Genomic DNA, 6,357 nt, shown 5'->3' on the forward strand with positions numbered 1-6,357 from the left:
GGTAGATCAGTTTATCAAACCTCAAACCACGTTGAACAGAATTTTGCATAGTTGCTCCCTGCACTCAGATTGACTCTATCAGGCAAACTGTTTTGCATAGAGAGATCATTTTCGGAAGCCACAAATAAATCCAAACCAAACTCAAACTCGGGGCACAGCGCAAGGAGTTGGAAGGGTGTTGCCCTACGGTAGATGCGGAAAGTCCCCAATTATGTGATAATTCTAGTGAGTGGTTTGGGACATATTTATATTTCTTGCTCAGAGAACTTTTGCATTTACGACATTTCACCACAAACACATTCCATCAACCCAAGGCAACGTCAGCCTCCATCATTCAGTCATTCATTCACTCAATCACTCGAAATAAGCCATGATTAATGTGGGACTTGTAAGGAAGTCTTTGGGCTGTAAACTTCTGCTTTAAATGAGATGAGTTAATTACCCTCTCTGGTTGCTTGTGTATATGTGAGAGGGGGTTAAACATTAATGATAAGGATAATAAATCCACACTCAGTGAAAACACTAATTTTCTATGCAGATTTACTCTTTATGCTTTTAACAGTTAGGGGGTTAAAGTAAGCCATCAAACCACCTTAGGCTTTTTTCCATTCCAATGTATTCTCAGTAGAATGAATCCCCACATGCCGCACAGGTGAGGTATCACAGAAAACTAACTTCAGTATACTATATGGTGGGCATTAGCACAGCTCTTCCCACACATCCACCCAAGTGCACAAGGCCTCATGCTTTAGGAGCTATAATTTTAATCGCTGGCCCTATGTATTAAATCAGCAGGTGACAGAGAGGAGAATGAGACAAGCTCGTCTCTGGAGGTAAAGGAGACTCTCAGGCACAGCAGGGTAGGCACAGCTCCATGTGTTAATCTCTCCTGGGCTACAATTTATGGCCATTATGGCAGTCTATTTTCAGCCCCTGTGATGGATTCTGCTCAATTATTGGCCATTATGGGGACGAGATGGCTTCGCAAGCGTGTTGCAGATTGCTGGGCACCACTGCGACATTCAAGTGAAATCCACTTGGCACACAGAGCAAGTCCTTACAGAATATGAGAGTGAGTGCAAAGCATCCAGACTTACTATTATATGGCGTATAAGTGGATGAGGTATGTTGATGGACAGGAAGTAACATGTGACCAAAGAGACAAATAGTAAAAGCATCACTTGCAATGTTATTGATACACAAGCCATCACCAAAAGTATGTCACTGTAGTTTGTGTGCAGAGATGTTCCTCCAGTGCAGGTTGGGTCCAGAATTTATCCTCTGCAGTCTGAGCTCGGCCAGGCTAACTGACAATGAACATTTCCAACAAGCCATACACAGAGCCAACCAAGACCTGTAGTACTGGGGGAGGACCCTTCAGACAGTTTAATCAAACCGCCTGATCGATTACTCTCAGCCGCCAGGAGATTTAAGGGAAATCCTTTGTGAGGTCCAAAAGCATGAGGTAATGTAGCACTTAGCAAATGAAATAAAAAGACGCAAAAGCACACAGTGATTTGCATTTCATTTTTAGTGGACATGTTCAAATTATTTCGCCTTCCGTCTTTACAGACAAAGACTGTTTTCTTTTTTCACAGGTTTACTTAGTCAGCAATGACAAAAAATAACACAATAGCAATAACGGTTGATGTATGTTGTATAAGAGAGGCATTTAAACTTTTATTAGAAAGAAGCACAGGAAATAATTTGGGAGTGGCTAGTCATCTCCACCATTGGAATAATTCATATCATTTCCACCACTGAAATTATTAACACATGCTCCATTATTCAGTACAGGGCAATATTTTATAACTCTTGCCCTCTCCATATGAATACCAACCTCAGTGTAAACTGGAGCTTAATCCTAATCATATCTTTATTAGTTGTATCAAATGTAGTTATTTGGTGAGAATTTGAGCTTGAAATTTGTTCTGAAATTTGAAGTTTTCAAAAAGAAGAAATCCTGTCACTCTAAACTGTCAGCTATGGGTCAAATTAAAAAACTTTTTAAAAATGAATGAATTATTAATTCTTTCTTTCTTTCCAGCCACTAAGTCATACAAGTAGGGGCTTTTGTGCTGTGTGTCCATTCTGAGTCATCAGGCTAATAGCCTAACATCACCTGACTTGATCGGAAGATGCACATTCTGTTGTCTCAAACAGAGTCAATGCTTCTAAAACATAAATGATCAACAATCCTTGGGGAATTTCTTCACTGATGTTTCAAATTATTCAGTAATACATATTACACTATTCATCTCAAACATTTAAACAAGCTCTCTCCTTGATGATCTTTTCCCACTTTCATCTGAACATGTTTTTGTTCCGATTATGCCTGCCCCGAGCAGAGATAAATCGATGGATTACTTCTCCCTTTTAAGCTGCCTGTGCCTTGCAAAGTTTGCACAGAAGTTCAGCATAGGTTTCCTATTCAAAACATCACACCAACAGACCCCACAGCCTTTGTTTCTTAGGTCATCGACACATTGCATGGTAAGGTGAGTCCCCTGTTTTTTCAGAACAGGTAAAAAGGTTCACAGAGAAGAAAGTTACATAGAAAGCTCTTTAAACGGGTATTTATAGAGACGAAGAAAACAAACAGAGTCCCTTTTGAAAATGAAAACACATAAGATCCATTTCGATGACAGTTGGAAGAAAGCAGCTTTTATGGAGAGACTTGACTGTACTTCTTTTTGAAAACTGTGATTATTTACTTAAAAACACAAATGATGGGCCTCAAGTAATGGGGATTGAGGAAGACAGGTTTTGATTGAACACTCAGAGGATAAATTCCTCACAAATAAATTGCTCCACACCTTTGTCTGTTGCATTAAAGGCCAAAGGCTGTGCTTTTCTTGTACTAATCTCAAGAATGCATGAGTCTATAGAAAAAAAGCATGATGGTTTTCCTCTGTCACACTGAGAAAGAAGTCCAATGTTCTTTTTGAAGACACCCACTTTTATTGATGTGATGGTGACCCAGTAATAGGTGCTAAACATAGCCAGTTGTTCTAACCTTGTGTTGTTCTCACCAATTTATTGGACTTTCTGAATTATCAAATAAGGGACCGTTACATTATGATCACTGATGTGTGTTTTTCTCTAATGTTGTTTTTTAACATCATAGAAATGACCTCTTTGAGACTCTTGAGCTCATGGTTCAGGTATGAACAAAGAAGCTTTGAGGAATTCAGCATTTGACGACAGCTCGATGATGAGATCCTCCAGCACATTGTAGACAGTACATGTGTTTTAACCATTGACCTTATTCGTATAAAGTTCATATTTAGGGCTGTAACACAATTAAAAAGCTAAAAAAATAAAATAAAATAAATAAATAATAATTAAAAAAAAACTTTTAATCATATGGAAAAAGAAATCTACAGGCCTAATAAAAGTATGAGTTCTTTTTGGAATAAAAAAATAATAACAATAAAGACAGAAGACATGTAATACAAGTTCTTCAACACTCTTAAAAATAAAGGTTCTTAATTGGCATCTGTATTTCCATGCCCTTTTCCTTTCTTCAAAATGTTCTTCATAAAGGAAAAGGGTTCTTTAGATTATAAAAATGCTTTTCACACTAAGAAAAAATATTTCTGCAAAAACCTCCTTTGGAATCTTTATTTTTAAGAGTGAAAACAACTTACATAGCATTCAAAGTAAACTATATCTTTTATACATAGCATACATTGGCCATGCACATGATTTCCCCCCTCAAACCAGTCAAGTGCACACTTTGTCCCACAGCTGATTTCATTGGTCACCTCAATCATGTAGTCACATGTCAAGAAAATTTCAGAGTTAAGAAAAAATTATGGATGAATCTGATCATAGAAAAAAATCATGTTGTACAAGCTCTACTAAGGTTTTTCCAGCATGCATAGAATGAGTAGTGTGAATGTTGAAATGACACATTTTTTAAAATTGTATTATTTTGATTTTTTTTTTTTTTTTTTTGACAAGATAAAGAGAAAGGGAGGGCGGTTGGTGTTTAATGTTTTGTTTTCACCATTTGTTCTCCATTGTAGTGACGACTGTAGCTTGAGCTTAGATTGAGGATGGGGTAACAAAAGAATAAATGCTTTTTAAAAAGTCCATAAACTTGACGGTTGTTTCTTAGTTTCCTTAGCCAAATAATTATTGTGCATATTAAAAATAAACACCATTGTTTTCAGACCTCAGATAGTAAATGTTTTAAAAACGTATTTTTTAATTTAAATTTTAAAAATATTTCCTCTATTGCACTCATCATTTGTAATCAGGTATATATTGACAATCAGGAAAACTAAATGAGTTCGTGGGAACTTCACACTGCGTTGAATGGAACGTCGTTGCATAGCTACCAAGTAAACAACACTGTTTCTGTGGACGGCAATGCCGCGGGTGAGGTGCTTTTCTTTTCTTTTCTTCACTCGTTTTGAGGATCATCTCTGCGTTGTTAAGCTAGTTTGAGAGGTGACTTGTAAGGTTATCAAAATGCGTCGCTGCTTGTTTTACGCCTCACAATTCAAGAGAACGTTCCCGCTAGTCGCCGTGCTCTCGCTAGCTGTTATGGTTACTGTTCTGATTCCACCACAGTCAGCTGTTGGTTGCCATGGTAAACAATTGTCCACATTCGCAAGTTCTCGTAAGCATAGATATGTAGGCTATATCTTTGTAAGCTATTTGTAGGCTAATCTCTGTGTTCATATCTCTGTGAGACACAGCAGGTGTAAGATAAATTGACGTTGTAAAATAAACTGCATAATAGTTACTTAAAATGCTACAATCGTGACACTTTTATGAGGCTGGTGACTAAAAATCTTTTCTGCTTTACGAATTTAGTCCTGCTCATTTAATCCTGTAATCATTATCGTTATCATCATAACAATATAATCTACCATTGTTATGGTAATCATAAATCATATGACGCAACGTTCAATTTAACAACATGCCATCTTCTCATAAAAAAGGAACCTGGTGTAAGACACACAGTCTCAAATTCCCAGACTCCCCATATCAATATGACTTCAGCACAGCTCTTCAACACACAGTTTAAGTTTAAAGGTTTGTTGGCACTGGATTGATAGCATTGGATTAAAATAGTCTCAGAATTTTAGTAATGCTTCATGGCCATTTGTTTATAGTTTAACCTAGAAAAAGAAAGCCAGATACGTCTAATTAGCATTGCCATTCATCTCAGTGGCTGATGGTCGACTGTCGCAGGATCCCACAGAAGTGTGTGACTTGAAGGAGAATGTTTGTCTTGACTGAGTACTGACTGAGATATAATAAATATCACTCCATTTCACACTTTTAATAACTCTTGAAAAATAATCAGTCACTGGTATAAAAAAAACAGTAAAATAGCTAGTGGGTTTTTTTTGTAAATTGTTCAGTAGATTCCTATTTATTCCTAAAAGCTATTTAGTCAGAATACACAGTTACATTGGGATGGCCATCAATATGGAAACATGCTTTTTGCCCTCATACAGCAGTAGACCAGTAGTCTGAATTGGTTTACAGTGTATTAACTGAGTTTGACAGCTCCATATTCCTTAGGGATTCGGCTGTAAAGCAGAGTGCGGGAGACTGACTCTAGCAGCTATAGCACTACAGGACCATATCACATGACGCATTCCTGTTCGAAACATTCCCCGTAACCTCCCCGTATCAGACACTTCCTGTCCTGCTGCCTGTGGGGCTGCACTTGTTAGTAGCAGGCACAAAAATCACAACACAAGGCAGAGAGTCATATATCTTGAGCAGCCACAAGGAGAAGAGGAGAGAGAGTATGTTCTGGATCGTGGCCCTCCACCTCTGACTCTTGGTTGGCTGCGATCATGGTGCTTCATACTTAGGTTTTGCTGAAAGCTCACCTTGGCTAATGTTCAGTTGTTGTTGATGATGATGCAGCCCAAAGGATGGGTCTAGTGGTAGCTCCCTCAAGAAGGCTAACAGCAGAGGAGTGGGCAGAGGTCAAAACCAGGTCCATTCAGGAGGGAGACTCAACCCAGCCCTGTGTGATATGCAGGGAGGAGTTTCATCTGCAGCCACAGGTAACTGCCCCCTCAGTTTTGAGCCAAATTAATTTTGAATGCAAATTAGTTAAATAAATATTTTTACATTTGACAGTTAAGTGCAATGATTATTGTTGGTACAAAATTAACATAGTTCCAAAGTTGTAGCCTTTTGGTGATTTTTGGTGAAATATGCCATTTAGCCTGTGTGACATGGTGCAATCCAACAAAAATTTTACAAAGTATTTGTCAGCACAATACAACCAACGAGTTTTAGCATTTAATGATATATATATATATATATATATATATTACATTTACATTTACATTTAGTCATTTAGCAGACGCTTTTATC

At 37.7% G+C, this 6,357-nt stretch overlaps 1 protein-coding gene and 1 pseudogene across 1 annotated transcript in view; one reads left to right on the forward strand and one right to left on the reverse strand.

The window, feature by feature from the left end:
* The window catches only part of LOC107653287 (limb region 1 protein homolog), a 62,344-nt gene that overhangs the window by 11,809 nt on the left and 44,178 nt on the right, over window positions 1-6,357 (reverse strand). The gene's annotated exons all lie outside the window — the stretch shown is intronic.
* The window catches only part of LOC107653274 (RING finger protein 32-like), a 13,559-nt pseudogene continuing 9,945 nt past the window's right edge, over window positions 2,744-6,357 (forward strand).

The sequence above is a fragment of the Sinocyclocheilus anshuiensis genome, unplaced genomic scaffold, assembly GCF_001515605.1.
Source record: "Sinocyclocheilus anshuiensis isolate Anshui unplaced genomic scaffold, SAMN03320099.WGS_v1.1 scaffold219, whole genome shotgun sequence".
NCBI classification, from domain to species: domain Eukaryota; kingdom Metazoa; phylum Chordata; class Actinopteri; order Cypriniformes; family Cyprinidae; genus Sinocyclocheilus; species Sinocyclocheilus anshuiensis.